The sequence below is a fragment of the Colius striatus genome, chromosome 1 (assembly GCF_028858725.1).
Source record: "Colius striatus isolate bColStr4 chromosome 1, bColStr4.1.hap1, whole genome shotgun sequence".
Classification (NCBI taxonomy): domain Eukaryota; kingdom Metazoa; phylum Chordata; class Aves; order Coliiformes; family Coliidae; genus Colius; species Colius striatus.
The window spans coordinates 4,517,832-4,535,913 of NC_084759.1; positions in this window are offsets into that span (position 1 = coordinate 4,517,832).

An 18,082-nucleotide genomic window follows, 5' to 3' on the forward strand; every position below is an offset into this window, starting at 1 on the left:
AAGGACATGAGTATGTCAAGGTTCACAGTTCATTGTAATTTAACTGATACCGATAGAAAGAACAAAAAGCTAACATTACATGCTCACTTTTTAGATCCAGTATGGAAGAAGCTAAGTTCCAAATAAGTTCAGATAAAGATAATTAAAGATCAAGGACAGTGATAGTAATCTGTCAAATAGTCTGAAGAAAAAAGTAAGCCCATCCTGTGAGAGCAAGAAAGAAAGGGATGATGCCAACTACTGATAAATCTGAATAAAATCAAGTATCCTATGGGAAGAATACATGAATGATGACTTCTAATTCTTTTCTCCAGCAGGACAATCAGAGTCAGGTTTAAAAACAAGCAAAAGGAAATGCTTATTGATGTAGTTACAATTTACAGCTCTGTTATGACAGGGCAAAAAGCATAACTGAGTTAGAACACAGACCAGAGAAATTTGTGTAGATCTCAGAAGTCAGAGTTTGGACACAATCTCTTGCTTTGGAAGTTTTTAGACGCTGGCAGCGAGAAGCTGATAATCCCTCTATACATTCCTTGTTTCTCATATTCATCTTTTGGTGATTGTTATTGTCTACTTCTAGGGACAGGATTTTGGCTTGGTGAGCCCTGTGGTTTGACATAGGGTGATGGCCCTTATGTTCTAGAGCTAATTATTTCAGTTAACAAAACAGTGAGAATATCTACAATTTCCAGCTCCAAAGTGCTCCTTGTGAGCATGAAATGTTATGATTTAATGTGCACTCTCATTTTAGCTGGTCCATGCAACAGTACTAGCAAGCTCTCTCACAGCTGGAGGGAACTTGAATACCTACAGAAGTCAATTGGTGTAGTTACTCATTTTGCTTTCATCTTCTTAGGCTTCTAATGCCTCCTCCTGTCAATTTGGTTAAATGTGCATTTAATAGACATAAGTTAACCAGAGAAGATGCATGACCCCTTCAAAGAGAAATTCACTGTAGGTGGTCTGCCATGTTGCATAGTGCAATTAACTGAACATCTCCTGAAATCAGCATTTCCCTAGCAGAGGAGGCACAGCAACAGCTGAGCAAAGGAGAAGAGATGTCTTTTCCCAAGTGGCAGGCAGGGTGGAAAAACAATGGGAAGATGAGGACACACAGTGGGGGTGGGGAGCAGGTCTGAGATGCAGGATAGACAGGATGAAAAATATTTCAGTGACAGCAATGAAAAAGAGCTGAAATGATTCTCCATCCAATTACATGCACAACTGCAGTGAAATAGCCTGACACCGTCTTACTGCCTGCCTCTCTTGCAGCATCCCACTGAAGTCCCTGTCACTGGGGGTAACTTCGTGTAGTAGAGCTGAATCTTATCTTCTTTTACTTGGTTACTCCTTTTGCCCATTGTTGCTGTAGCTTAAATGACACATTCCCTTCCTTCAAGTCTTTCTGCAAGTACCCTTCCTAAATGAAGTTTACACATATATTTAGCTCCCAGCTACACATAATTTCCTATTTTTTAGTGCATTTGCAGTCTTACTTCTGTTTTATAATTGGAGAATTCATGAGGAATTTGTTTGAAGTTCTTTTCATTAGCATTTGAAGTTATGAGAATTTTGAGTAACTGTTTGCAAGGTACTTTTAGGTAGTAGACCAGAGAATAATGAGAATTTATTTCCCTTTTCAAAAACAATTAGTAAACAAAGAGAAGATATTGCTTTACTGTTAAAAAAAATATATATTATTAGAACATTTTCTTTCTGGTAGCTGTAAAAAAATGTGACTTACTACAATATTAATTTTCAGAAAATTTGAAAAAAAAAATTACATGAACTAATGTTACACAATAGTCGAGAACTAGGAGCAACTCCTACACTCTCTACAGAAAAATAACAGGTGTTTTGGTAATGCAGAGGTGCCCTTTCTTTTTAAAGAATATTTTAAGTAGTATATCAGTCTATGAAATATGCTTGTTAACTGCGTAATCAATTTGCTTTAATGATCAATTCAGAAATCAACATCTTATACTTTCTGCGAGTTAATGGAACCAGAAGCTGAGGCAAGGATAAACAGTCGAGCAATATATTTTTGGAGAACTGGAGGCTCTTCAGAGTATTTGCTGTGATTCCAGGTGAAGTGCATGTCAGAGGCTGTGCAGGAGAGGCACGAGGATGAAGACAGTTCAGGAAGAAAGGAGATAACAGGATCAGATTTTAGATATTCAGTGACCACACTGATGTTAAAGTGCACTGGAAAGAGGATTTGAAAAGAGAAAAAAATGTGTTTATGTGGAAAATCTACTACCATTGCACCGAGAGATGTTGAAGGGCACGAGGGAGGGAAAGAATACAATCTCTTCAGTCAAAATTGGAATCTTGAAGCAATAACGGGAGGCAATCGTGTTCAGCAAACAATTAGGAACTGAACTAAAATAGGCTAAAAACATTTTACAAGCTGCGTGAACTAGAAAATAGGAACATGAAGTGGAGTAAGAAGGAAAAAGAAACAATTAATTGTGTCCAGAAGAAAGAAAAGTATTAAATAACAAAAACACAACACTAAGTGGATTGAGGCATTTAGCTTATGATTTTTGTTTTTTTCCCCATTTGAAACCCATTGTATGCAGTGAGAATAATTCACATGCTCAGATAATTAAAAACGTTCCAGAATAACTAAAAGCTTCATCTAAATTGACTGTGAAAACTTGACAAAGGGACGGAGACCATGCAGACAGGTTCAGAAATGCTGTAATCAGTATGCAAGTCTCCTACAAAGGATAGCACACTGTTAGGATGTGAAGATGAAGAATCAGATTCCCATTTGATGTGAGCTTAAAGGGGAAAAGCAAAGCAAGAACTCTGCAATTTGAGTTTTTATTTTAAGAAGACTAAATGTTTCAAAACATTCTTGAATTCCGACGTAGGAACAATGACAATAAAAATCAGGTATCAAGTAATGGTGGATATTTTTAAAGAGGAAAGAAAAGATAAAATGCTGCGCTCAAATTTTAACCTGTTTTCATTGTATATCTTAAAGCATAAAGTAAAACTGGAAAGGTAAAAAAACCCTCAACACCCCAACATATTTTGAAGTGAAAAAAATCTAAGCACTCCAGAACAAACTGAAACCTTTGCACTTGCCTATGTACTTCTCCCTCTGTGTATCACCCTTGCCCTCAGCCCTAACCTCACAGTGCTTTTTCAGAGAAAAATATCAAAGTCAACAGGATTTCGTGTTGAACAGCCTGAAGCAGCTCCCTACTCCCTGTTTGATGTCTCCAACCCAACTGAGGCAGCCAACCTTCTATGGTTAAGGCATCAGGAATTCACCCCAGTTTGGGTCTTGTTCACAGGGGAAACAGTCCTTGAGAAGCACACTGCTCCATTGTAGGTCCCCTATGGGGAGTCTCAAGTCCTGACAGAAAATCTGCTCCAATATGGGCTCCTCTTTCCATGGGACCACTGGTCCTGCCATGAGATGCTCCAGTGTGGGTGTCCTATGAGATCACAGCCTCCTTCAAGCATCCCCATGCTCTGGTGTAGAGTCCTCCCTGGGCTGCGGGTGGGTCTCTGCTCTCCTGTGGCCTCCATAGCTGCAGGCATAGGGCATCACCATGGACCGCACCACAGGCTGCAGGGAAACCTCTACTCTGGGCCTGGAGCACCTCCTTCCATCCTTCTGCACTGATCTAGGTGTCTGCAGAGATGTTCTCACACCCCCATTCCCTTCTTCTGTTGCAGTTTTTATACCTCCACAGCAACTTCTTCCCAAATATGTTAATTACAGAAGCATTACCTCCATCACTAATTGGCTCAGCCTTGGTCAAAGACGGGTCCATCTTACAGCCAACTGACACTGGCCTTGTCAGCTACAGAGGAAGCTTCTAGGAGCTCTTTTTTTTGAAGAAGCCACCTCTATAGATCCCCACTACCAAAACCTGTCCACACAAACAGCACAAGTGCCTGCACATAAATGCCTGTGAATGCATTACTGTCTGGGTGCAGATCTGAGTTCTGCATTACAAAATGATGTTAAAATGGGATGTGGGATAATGTAGGGGAAGACCAAGGAACCAAGATGATTTTCTTAACTGCCTCAACAAAAAGCTGAAGCATTTATGAAGCTTTCTATTTAAAAAGTGTAAGTATAGGAAAATTAAAACCAAAAAGGACATACAGATTGAAAAAGGTATATAAAACAGAAGTTAGTTTAGCCAACTGACAAGGAAAAACGTTAGAGAATTATTGCAAAAACATCTGTAAAGCCTCAGCTCACTGAAAACTGCAGTGAAAAAGGCAAAAATGCACAAGGACCACAACAGGTGTCAGAGAAAATAGGGGTTTTGCTATACTAATAATTCAACTTTAGTTTCCTGATAAACCTAAACTTTATCCATAATCAGTTACCTCAACACACATCAAAAGATGAGAAGCATTTCTAAGAGGAGACTGTGTAACGCAGTCACAATTTCAGTCAAAATATAACATTTTAGAGAACTCAAATTACAGTGAAATATGTACAAGCACTGTCCCCATCCTGTTCTGGCTGAGAGAACTAAGGAGAGATTTATCTGTAAAATGCTGATGAAGGAGATTGATAAGTATGTACTTGGGAGAAAAATATGCAGATTAAATCACCAGGAAGATGCAATCAAAGCAGCCTGGGCTGTGCAGCTATGGGTGCTGCTCTCAGCATCATTTACTTTGCAGCCACACCAGCTCCATGATGCAGTTCACTATGTGTCCCCAGACTGCCGAACTGATGGCACTGTAACTAGACTGGCAACAAGAACGAGGGGAGCAGCAGAATCTGATACCATTTCTTTTCTCAAAAGACAGCAAGAAGGAAAAAATTGATAGAGATATGAAAACAACCGGTAGGTAAAGACAGTAATGGCAGAAGTTGCAACTTATCTACTTTCTATGTGCTCTTTCCATCACCATGCCATTTATTTATCGTTACTCAGGACATTTCCAGGTTCTTATTTTTCAAAGATCTCTCTGGTTAGGAAAGCACAGATGACCAGGTTGCAACAGGGCTGGGGGGAGGTTGGACTAGATAAACTTTAGAGATCCCTTCCAATCCGTACCAATCTGTGATTCTGTGATTCTATCAGATATAGATAGATCATGAAGCCATGGCATACCCAAATAAGTTAGCTTTATGCATCTGTATCATTAGAAATGGGGCATACATAACCCAAATGTGCTATGTTCAGCACACCATTTTCCTGCTTAATTAAAAGGGAACAAAAGAAAAACACGGCAAAGATTATTGCCATGCAGTAATAGCTTGTTAGCTTAAGTGAAAAGAATTTTTTTCAAAGTCTGCTTCATTTCTTAGGAGGAAAAGGCAGACCAACTACTACAGGCTATTCTTAGCTTTAAACACACCTTCATTCCCGTATTGAACAGGACCTAATGCTGCTTTAATTAAGCACCTTGCCATCCTCCCAAATAGTGTTGGACCTTAGTTAGTCTGCACAAAAAACCCAAAAACAAATAAAAAAAACCCAAAAAACAAACCAACAAAACCTCACATTCCAAAACTACTTTCATTTTCTTTATGGCTCCCCATTTCATTTACAGTGTCATTTGTCTCTGTGATGATGCAGCAAAAAACAAAGCTTTGCCTGACTAGTCTGCACCTCATATGCAGCTCCAGCTCCCTGTGCTTTCCTCCTAACTTACAGTATCCCGGCTCGTCCTGCCACATCGATCACTGCATCTCTCATCATTGAAGAAGCAGTAAGGAGGAAGATGCAAAAGTGAAGGTAGGGGAGGAGAGGAATCCTTTACACAAAGTGCCCTGTAGAGAATGGCTGGTGTTAAATTTCTCTCTGCAGAGAGCAGGAGATAAAATCTGGCATGTGAGGCATCTTAGCTGAGAATGACTGTTCTAACTTCATTAAACTGCGATTACTGGATTCAGGAGGGAAATGATGTCTCCTTCAAGGGAACATATAATCACTAACACAGATTTTTCCCTAAAGGGAAATCTGTGTGACAAATAGCTTGCAAGATAAGTGTGGTATTTCTATGGTAATTCTATGTTGTCTTCGACAGTCCAAAGGCAAATGCAGGTAACTATGAGGTAGATGAAATACAAGGCTGACATTTCAGCATGTTATTAGCTACGTGTGGGATATGCAGAACATCCCTGGAATACAGACAGTCCCTGCTTATGTGGGCTTGCAGATTACCAGTTCTCATCTCCTTGTGGAAGTACAGACTGAACGTTGCTCTCAAGCTATGCCTTACATTTTAAGATAGCTTTCCTCTCTCACCGTGGTACTGTCATTTCCAATTAAAGACATTTTATGCTAAAACATCGATTTTCCAGTTTCTGTTTTCTGCCAATCACTTTTCCCCTCAAAATAGTTAACATCTGTTTTCTTTCTGCATTGCTTTTTTAAAAACTAATCATGGGTTTGGACAATATGTCCAGTGCAGATATCATTTCCCATCTGAAACATAGTGGAAATGAAACTCTGGCTCAGAGCTTTGGAGCTCAGATTTCTCTATTATGATAGGAAAAGTGGAAAGTTGAGACATAAACATACCTAAACTTCAAATGTATTTTGTGTTCCCAGTGTTGTTTTTGATCCTACGTGATTTCTAACTCTACTGATTTCAGTAGATTTATTCTTGGCCCAGATTATCTTAAGGGAAAGGAGGAAGAAACATTAATGTAAAAAGTATTTTTTAAAAAAATTAAAGTCCAAGATATTTTGTTACCTATGTGGTCAAATCTTGGAATCTTTTCCTGATACTTAGTTATCCAATATTTTATTGAAATGATATACTGCTTTAGATGAAGTTAAAGGATTACAAAATTTGGATCTACACTCACATTCTGCACATAGTTTTTCTCCTTGCCTACAAGAAAGAACAAAATCTTTTTTTTTTTTTTTCAACTTTTTTTGTTTTCCCTGGGTCTTATAGTCTTTCAAAATGAAATTTCCAATATGTTACTTGGTAATTTAGAAGTTATTAAAAGAAAACTATTAACTTTTGTTTAGTCTCTCTTTTTCTTTCTCACGTACATGTGCACAGATACATAGGACAGGAGCCAGTCCAATTAGGACTATGGAATAAACTTCATGTACCAAAAGAATGTCAAAATGCTTGATGATAAACTAACCATGAGCCAGCAATATGCCCTCGTAGCCAAGGCAGCCAATGGCATCCTGGGATGCATCAAGAAGAGTGTGGCCAGCAGGTCAAGGGAAAAAGTGAAAAGGGTGAGGTACATGTCAGTCAAAAGCACAAGAGGTGGGTAATCAGGATAGAAGTTGTGATAGGTGAGAGTCTGTGATCAGACAAAGAGAAATTTGCCTTGCAGATCAACTCAGGATCTGTAGAAGACAGGAAGATATATACCTAGAAAAGCTACAGATGGGTGACAGAGAAAACAGAGAAGAAATTAAGAGAGGAGATCCATTACACCAGAAACACTCTCTATGTCCATGCTTCGCATGCTGTGACTGGAAAATGCCTTCAGGCTGGCCTTTCACAGCAATCACTTCTCTCTATCACTAAACTTGTGATGCTGACAGCCGTGGTTTTTGATCAATATGATGCCAAGCAGTTAGAAAGATTTGGATTGTACTTGTGATAAAGTGAGATTTCCCTTCCTAAAGCCTATGTTAAAGCCTTAACTGAATTTGTTCCTCATTCAAATACTTGTGAATTTCTACCTCCAAGGCTCAGCCTCCCTTCTGAGGATAGTTCCCTTCAGCAATCAATTTTTAGAGACTGAGCTGTGAAGTAGAAGGTTGGAGTTGGACATAGCATCAGTCACATAAGTTCAGAGCAAATCCATTCAACTCCTTCATGAATCCACATCTTAGACCTGACCCACCACCGTGTCCCTACTGTCTGTGGGGAGTCTCCGATGGAAGAGGGACTCATGTAGCTGAATTTCAGTCTTCAGACTGCTGTGCTTACGATGCATGCCAGAGTCATTATGAAAACGATGAATCGTGACCGATCCTCCGGAAACTTTGGTATTCATAGTCCTCCAGCCATATATTTCTTCTTGTAATCAGTTAAAATTGGAGGCTTTCTCTCTGTAAGTATAACATAAAACATCTGTCTGTAATTTGGCTAGGACATGTAGGCTGTTACCCCTGGACTTAGGTGGAGTACTGTATGTCAAACCAAGTAAAACCAGAGTGTTGTGGATCATACAAGGGTTTGTTAATGTCTGTCATGATGTGAAAAGGAAGACATTGTGCTCTGAGAAGTGAGATTGATTGGAATCCTTGCTAGTTGAAATAACAAGACAAATAGGGTAGCATTGACAACGTAGGAGGTAGGTGATTTTAAATAAAATTATAGAATCATAGAATAGTAGGGGTTGGAAGGGACCTTTAGAGATCATCTAGACCAATCCCCTGCAGAAGGAGGTCCACCTAGATCAGGTCACACAGGAATGTGTCCAGGTGGGTCTTGAAGACCTCCAAGGAAGGAGCCTCCACACCCTCCCTGGGCAGCCTGTGCCAGGGCTCCCTCACCTCAACAGTGAAATAGTTTTTTCTTCTGTTTAAATAGAACTTTTTGTGTTCCAGCTTCATCCCATCACCCCTTGTCCTGTTGCTAGATACCATAGAAAAAAGGGATGTCCCAATCCTTGTAAATGCATTATATGTGTGTTTTCTGGATTATAGTATGTTTAAGAGACAGTTTCATAGTAAGCTAAGAAGCAGTTTGGATATTTGTCTTATCAAGAGATGAGACAGTCAATTTATTAAATGTACAGTCAGCTCCAGGCTGTAGACACCTAAATTTGGATCTCAGGGGAGGTAGAGACCTGATTTCTCATTATACTATGTGATAACCAACAGAAAGGAGGTTGCAGCTCACCTCAGTCTAGATGCATTCAGCTAGGCTCCACTAACTGCATTGACTAGCTCCCAATTAGCCAGAAAAGTGAATGTGCTGTCTAGTTCGATACCTGTTCTTAGATGTCTATAATCCAGAGCTAAATCCCGGACCAATGGTGTCACACTGCAATTAAAATGACATAAATACACTGATGTTTAATCAGTGGGATGATCTTATTCTCTCAAGCCAAAGGAGGCTGTGGATATAGAAAGGATGTCAAATTATTAGAAAGGTTTTGCATCGCAAGAATGCTTTTCTAACACCAAAAATAAAGAATGGTAATTACAGGGTCTCAGTTTCTGCCCAAGTAAGACTAGCACTTGCTGTAATAACTGTAATAGGACAGGTCAGCATTTAACCTAGTAGAAGTAACAAGTGCTAAATTAAGACTTGAGCAAATCTGATCATCAGCACAATTGGCATATTGAGTGAAGAATGAAAATTATGGTCCACAATGTAGCTATCCATGCCTGAAATACTGGTTAGACAGTAACTGCTATAGTGATTATATATATTAGGCCAGTTATTATTTCAATTCACTCAGTAACATTGTAATACATTTCAGTTTGCCCTGAGGAATTTGGTACATAACAGCTTGTTACCTATTGATTCTTTGAGAAAAGAAAAAGCTAGCTTTGAATCAATCTAATATTACGTCTAGAATGGAAGATATGAATTATTGGGAATGTTTAAATGGAAAAACTTACCTAGTTTAGTTCTCTAGAAGCAAAGTATTTGTACTAAAGATAATATATATATGCAATGTTATGGACATTTTAGAGTAAGATACAAAAAAAGAAAAATAACAAATAGTTTTGATTTAAACATAATGTTGTGTTAAATCATAAAAGTTTCATTGTTTCATTTAACTTTCGTTGGAGTTCTGTATTTCTAGAAATGACTTGAGTTTCTTTTGTCTAAATCCTAATCTGCACATCAACTGTTATTTTCTTTTTAACGTGTTCATGGTAACAGAATCACAGAATCTTAAGGGCTGAAAGGGACCTGAAAAGATTATCCAGTCCAATTCCCCTGCCAGAGTAGGACCACCTAGAGTAGATCACGTGGGAACTCATCCAGGTGGGTTTGGAATGTCCCTAGAGAAGGAGACTCCACAACCCATCTGGGCAGCCCCTTCCAGTGCTCCCTCACCTCAACAGGGAAGAAGTTTTTCCTTGTGTTTCTTTGGAACCTCTTCTGTTCCAACTTGTACCCGTTGCCTCTTGTCCTATCATTGGACATCACTGAGAACAGCCTGGTTCCATCCTCCTGACACATGCCCTTTAGATATTTGTAAACATTAATAAGAAGATTTAGCATTTATGATTTTTATTTATGTAGACAATGTGTTTTTGTCCTGATAGCCATAAATATCTGTCTAGGAACAAATTTTACTGCAATACTGTGACAGATAAGCTTGGGATAGTCCATTTGCTTATGCAAGATAGATACAATTCTTTAGCTTTAGCTCTTGCATGGTCAGTAGCTGAAGACACTCAGACACTGAAGTAAAATATAGGAAAATATACTTGACAAATTTAGAATGTAAAATTAGAGAGAGGGTCATACAGCTGGGGAATGAAGGGAACCCTCTAGCATAAATTTCTGTGAACATTAAGGCTTTCACTGACAGAGAAGAAACCAGCAGAGACTTGGAGTAAAATATCAAACCCAAAGAATATCAGTTATAAATTTCCCTTAGACTGCTTAGACCATGGAGGATTTAGTCTGGAATTTAAAAATGTTGCTCAAAACCACTAAACTGTCTCTGCATTTTTCACTTTACAGTTGCAGTTAATGTGTTCCTATAAAAAATGATTGTTTTCCAGGGAGCTAAGATAAATAACACAAATAAGATCAAACAAAGAATACAAAAGGGATCACACAGATAATCAGTAGCATTTTTAGTGCAACTTCTGTCTCATTTTGCTCAGCCTGTGGACAAAATATAACATATTTTACTGTGAAGGTGACGGAGCACTGGCATAGGCTGGCAAGAGAGATTGTGGAGACTCCTTCCTTGGAGGTCTGGATGCTTTCTTGAGTGACTTGATCTAGGTGGACCTGCTTTGGCAAAGGGTTTGAACTAGATGATCTCTAAAGGTCCCTTCCAATCCCTACCATTCTGTGGTTCTATGATATCTAAGGCAAAGAGTGGGAGGGAAGATACACCTTCTCATCCTCATTGCTCCTGACAAGACTTAACTGGTACATTACTGCTCTGCTCATTCTCGTTGAGGCAGAACAAAAGTGGCCACCCGGAAGCCACTTACTTGTAAACTGGCAGGCAGTTAATAGTGAAAATCCAAAGCAGAGCATGGTCATGTTAACAACTGGGAAAAATAGGAAGATGAACCATGAATACTTTTTTCTTTACCTTATTATTATTTTTTTTAAAAAATACAGATTAATTTACAAAGAATCCTAAGTGAAAACAAAACAAGGTATCAGAACTGCAATTTAATGTGACTAAAGAGGTGCTGGAGAGAGAGGTAAGAGGAATATAATAATCAGGATTATGAGAATATTTATATCAGAACGATTTACAGAGCCAGCGGAGAAACAGAATGTGATACCAGAGTAATTTTTGCTTCAGGATCCTTAAATAAGCAAGAATAAATAAGGTGAATCCTCCCAGGCTGGGTTAAACACCAACATAAAAGGTTCAGCAGTATGGATATAAGAAACTTTCACAGGCATTTGGTCTTTATTTAAAAAAAATAATGTTAGCATCTGTTTCTAAGCCTAGGTCAAACTTTTCCAATAGTAAACAAAAGTGCAAAAAAGAAGCTGTCACAGGAAACACAATTAAGCATTGAACTGGGGTGTAGGTGGTAAGGTATGAGGACTCTCAGCTGCTTCACTGGAAACAAAGATGTCAGTCAAATTCAAGATCCTCCTGGGAAGGTGGCAATGCTGAGGGCCTCTGCAGTGGGAATCTCGTGTCCTATCATGGTCATGTGAAATATTTATATCTATAGAATATAGAATACTGAATAAAATATATATTATATATATAGTACTATATTAAATACATTAAGCTAAGAAAGATAGATGAAAAGGCCATTTTTTGTTCAATCTCTTTTCCTCACAGAGGAGATTCATCACTGCCAGTCTCCTATGAATTGACAAGCATCATACAGCATACAGCATACCACTAGCAGTAAGAGGCAAAGGCAGTCCTCATCTGAACACAGCCCAGCTCAACCATACCATGCACATCTCTTCTTATAGACAAGAAAATCAAAGCAGCAACTTGCTTGATTTTACAGATTACACTTTACCAGACTGGAAGGCAATTGAGCAATCAAAGGGAGAAAAAAATCCAGAATCCTGAATGTTGTTATTTCGATGTCACTTTGCTAAGTGTAGTCTCATTTAAGAATTTACAGCAATTCCTGTTATTGCTGTACTGCATGCAACTCCTACTTTCTGAACTATTAGGACATATTTCTGTGTTATGCAGCTGTCTAAAATCTGCTTTTGCTTTAAAGACATATGCAAACAGCTGTTTAATGAATCTGTCATTTCCTTATCTTCTAAATTTCTGCAGTCTGATTGTTTCTAAGTGCTGCACTGTCTTTTAGAGACATTTCTTGTAGAAAGAAAAAGTCACATTTTCTTTTATATTTCTAATATTTATCTCAACTTGGGAAAAATATCCTCTCAACATTAAATCTGTAGAACAGAAAAAAAATAGCAAGGGAATAAGTTGATACATTAGACATTAAATCTGATGTGATGTTTTACAAGTCTGATCTCACAAGGAGCATGTTGTCAAAGGAAATTCTTCAGCTTGTTCACCTACTCGTGAACTGAATGCCATTTCGCTGCTTGATGGAAGTAATTTAGAATAATATGTTGAAATGCCATATATCATAGGCAAGTAGTTTTTTCTGAGACCTGCTGCATACAGTCTAGACTGATTTTAAAAAATATTGTCAGTTACTACTACAGTCTAGTACTCCTCAAGTTGACATATTCTGAATGGCAGATTGAGGATGCGAGTGAAATACATTTAATGTGAAGATAAAGGAAAAGGGTAAAAAAAAAAGAAATTGCAGAGAGATTCAGGGAATATCTAAAAAGTATTCAGGTCTACAAATTGCAATCAGGATGAGAACCAGAAGAAGCCTACTAAGCTTGGCCTGATCAGCTACCCATAAAAACCCTGTATGAGTGACATGTACATGTCACCATCTTCCAAAAAGATATAGCTGAGTAGATTGAAGAAAGGAAGCTATACTGCAAGAAAGAGATAAAATTTGATTTTCTGTTTAGGATTAGTCTTGAGGTGTTTGTCTATTGAGCAAATACAGGCCCAAGGTTTAAAAGTCTATTTTACTGTAACTAGAAGCAGAAAAGAGCTAGGGAAAACACATATATGTAAACTGAATTAATTCTGACTAAGTAATCAGTGGTTCCCTGATTAGATGAAGCTTGTTTATTTTTTGAGTGGTCACAATCACACTGTCATTAGGTGTTGTCTGCTAGTGAGATGAATCAATACAGTGATGCTCTACCTCTAAGTGTTCCCAGGGATGTAGATGCAGTACCTGCATCTACATCAGAATGTCACTCAGACATTCCAGGCTACTTGTAAATTAATTCAAATTAAAACATTTTTTCCGTCTGTCCTATACTTCAGTTGGCATTCACATCAATACATGGGCTAGTCCTGAGAGAATATATTCTTCTATATTTTCCCACCATGAGCACAGACAGGGTACAGTGGAAGAGCCTCTCCCCTTCCAGCTCCTTCTCCATTGTTGAGAAATTCCTGCCTTCCCTTGAATGATTTACTCTTTTCTGATTTACACAGGATTTCCAATCTCTTTAATATTTGTTTTATCTATAATATCAGTGATTCTTATTCTGCTACTCGTCTTTCATATGAGTATTCCAGTCCTGCAATATAACAAATGCTTGCAATTCCATCAAAGACACTGAGATTACTCACAAGGGAGTGGTTACAATGGAGTCTCATCTTCCTTTTCTTCCTTATATGCAGACTTGAAGCCAATCTGATCTGCATATAATCCTTCCCCGTTGAAAAACACAGAACAACAAATCCAATCTCTTGAACATTGCAAAAAATATTGAGTTATAATGTGCACATGTACACTGTGGCATACATTATTGAGAAACAGTTGAAGCAACCAGAAACCCATATCTTTGTCTTTTTTATGGCTGAGAACCTGTTTTGGTTGCGGTGAATTGATACACAATGTCCAGCACAAGCAAGAGATGTTTGGCCACCAAATTAACTAATTTGGTGTATACATGGTTAACTGCTTCTGTATATTAGGACTGAAATTCCTTTGTCTCAACTTACAGGTTTGGGAAGTGAATATCTGAAGCTAAGATTACCCATTCCCTCTGCCTCCTAGTCAGTGGAAATAAGGAACCACTTTCAGAGTATGATTTCTCTGACCTGTCATCTGTTTGGGATGAGATACCTTAAAAGTGTTTGTGCCTCTCCTTGAACTTTAGAGGCAACCTAAGTGCCCAACTGAGATGTAACAATCTGCAGATTGTTCAGATGTCTTCTACTAGAGGTCATCATCTAGGTTAGTGTCACTGCAAACCCATTTCCTGTTTAATGGAGATATTAAGGACTTTTTACTAGGAAAAACATGACTGGCAATTTTCTATACAAATTTGACTGAAGTATCTAATATGACAGCATCAAAGAATTATATCTAAGAATTATTCAGGAATAGATTTTTCCCCTTTTTTTAATAAATTATTCCTTGTATTTCCTTTTATCCAAAGTTTTATAATTCCCATTAAAAATATTAAGCACCATTTCATTTTCTTTAACTATACAGGACATTTAAAAGTAACATCTCCCAATTTTCTATGGTAGTAAGAAGGAGTAAAATAAAAAAAGTCACTGAAAACTGTTTTCTGTCAGAACTTTTTCAATAACTGCATAATACTCAGCATAATACCTTTACATGGTAAGATACAAAGCAAAGCAAACATCAATGAAATCACATACACAGAAATAAATGAAAGCTAACTCACAGGCAGCCACTGACTCAGGACTTTACCCTCAGCTCATAGTGAAACACTCTGCATTGGTATAATACATGCCTAAGTACCCAACTACATCATCAGAGCAGACTCTTTAACCTCCTCCCCTTATTAAATGCCTCCCAAATTTTGCTTAGCTGTATTTTGCTAAATATGATGAATAAAATGGTCTTTGCTTTATGGTATATCTGTGTGTAATTTTCTGTGTTTCATTTGGTAAGAGAAACTTTTAAAAAATAAATTATGAGATTAATGGAACTTATGAAAGTAACAGAAAGCTAACAATTTTTGCAAGGCAAACTGAAGCAAAAAAAAAAAAAAAGATGTTATTGGAAAGAGAGGATTTGTGGCTAAGGTCTTTTTTAGAGGCTCAAATGTACATTGATGCTTACTTGGGTTAGTAGGGACCTGACCTATATTCTCAGTAGATTTGTTGAAATCTGTACCACGTATTTCTTAGAAGACATTCATCATTTCACGCCTCAATTTCCACAACAAACGACTGGATTAAAAGACAATATTTAAATTATTTTTCATTCTGCTTGCACTGATCAGGAGGAGCCTTTTACCGAAAATATTCCTACTGGGAAATAAATGTGGTTATTTGTTCATAAATACGCTGCAATAAAAGTAAAGAAATTATGTTTTAAAGTCCTTCGAAGATGCTGACATATCAGAAGAGTGGGAATTGCTCAGCAGGGGAGTTTAGGGAACACATCTATGAGTATCACCAATAATATGTGCATCAGCTTTCAATGATACGCTACATTTACTGCTTTATTAGTCACTGTTCTTACATGTTAGAATCTTGTAACACTTTGAATATCACTTAAGTATTCAAAATTTGCATTTGTGTAAATTTCTGTTGCCTATTTTAACAGTTGGTTTTATTTTTCTGAGGGGTGGTGGGTAGTTTGTAATAAGTCATTAGAAACAGTATGGAAATAAACAACATTTCTACACTCTTCCAAATTAGCACAACAGTGTATTTTATATTATAGTTATTGGTAAAATCTATAAAATTGTGGATTTAATATTTATTCTATGCCAGATAAAATCTAGAAAGGAGAAAAATATGTAATTTTGAGCCAATTAGGCTTATATCTGTTTAAATATTTGGCTTCCCCACTAAGGATGCTAAAACAGAGATCGGTTCTATTTTAATTTGCAAGAACTAAGGAAAAGCAAAACCTACATGGTCTCCCAGGTAGCTAAAAATAAGTCACAAACTGTGAGTGAAAGAGTTGCTCTGCATGACCTCAGGCTCCCATCTCTGGGTAGCACCTCTCAACTTCTTCCCTAGACTGTACCACCACTACTCAGATAACCCTTGGAAACTGACAGTCCCAACATCAGTAAAATATTAGATACTGCAAAGCTTTGAAAAAGGCCACAGCAGTATCTCAGACCTTCGAGCCACTAACACAATCTGGGATAATGGTTTCATTATGCTTTCAAAACATTTCTTTTCTCATACGAATCTTTGTAAGGTCTTGTCTGGATGATGCTTCAACTGTTACTGTTTCAAAAACTATCCATTGTGTAACTTCTAACCACTCTGGAATCCTGGACTGTGCTTTACAAAGAACCAATCGCCAGCTTTTTAACATTTCACAGGTGGACACCTTATTCCTTGGTGCTGTCAGTACTATGGATTTAGCAAGTAAGCCCTGAGGCTTCTTCTGCATTTTGTTCCATGACCAGCTGATCCATTGCAATGGCTTGTCTCATCATTTCCCATCTGGTCTATATTTTCTTGGCTAGTTGAGACAGCATGTGGTTTACTTTTGCACATGTTCCTCGTTCTTTTTATATCAATAATGACAGTGTCATAATAATAGGAATAAAAAATAACTGCAATTCTCCCAAAAGCAAGAGAATGAGTCTCTTAACTAATAGGCATTATTGATTTAATTTGCCTCAGACACTCTGTGATTTGGTCCTGCTGACAGTGATGGGGATTTTCCAGATGCAGAGGATTATGAAGTCTTGAACAGTGTTGCCATTTCCTGCAGTTGTTACTAGTACAGAGCTGATATCACTAAACAGGCCAGATCTTGGAGTCATGTGAAAATCTAATCTTCCATTTAAGAAACTGGTTTCAGCTGTGGAGTAAATGAGCAGTACCTCTTAAGGGCCTTCTAAAAAGCTCAAAAGCAGAAAGTCCAGAGGCACTATCAATATCATTGAAAAGAATGGGACATGTTATGTTAATTGTTCATAACTTTTCTTCTATTTTTTTCTTTTTTTTTTTGATCATAGAAAACCCAAAATATTTCTATAAAAACTACTGTTATTCTTTGTTCTTTCACCAATCACATTCACCATAGTCACCACATTGGCTCTGACTTCTCATCCACATTATTTCTGTATCCCAAGTTAGACACTAGCAAGTGTTATGGTTAACTGAACAATGATTTAGTTTCTGACCTCCATTAAAAACAAGCAAGCAAAGAAACACACATAACAAAGAAATTAAAAATCAATTCAAATCAACATCATAAAAATCTATTTTCTTTAAAAATAATTCAGACTTCAGTCAAAATATGATGATATCAATGACCTGCATGAGGGGACATAATCACCCTCAACAAGTTCGCTGATGACACCAAACTGGGAGGACTGGTTGATTCCCCAGAAGACTGCCATTCAGTAAGATCTCAACCAGCTTGAGAGCTGGGGAGAAAAGAACCTCATGAGGTTCAACAAGGACAAGTGCAGAGTCCTGCACCTTAGGAGGAACAACCCTGTGAACCAGTACAGGCTGGGCATCAACCTGCTGGAGAGCAGCTCTGCAGAGAGAGATTTGGGAGTCCTGGTTGATAATAAACTAACCATGAGCCAGCAATGTGCCTTCTTGGTCAAAAGGGCCAATGGCATCCTGGGATGCATCAAGAGTGTGGCCAGCAGGTCAAGGGAGGTTCTGCTCCCCCTCTGCTCTGCCCTGGTGAGACCTCATATGGAGTGCTGTGTCCAGTTCTGGGCTCCCCAGCTCAAGAGGAACAGGGAAACTTCTGGAGACGACCCAGTGCAGAGCCACCAAGATGATCAGGGGACTGGAACATCTTCCTTATGAGGAAAAACTGAAGGACCAGAGGCTGTTTAGTCTAGAGAAGAGGATACTGTGAGAGGATGTTATAAATCTTGGATGTTAGGAGGTTGGGGCATTCCTTTTTTCTTTTGCATCTAGCGACAG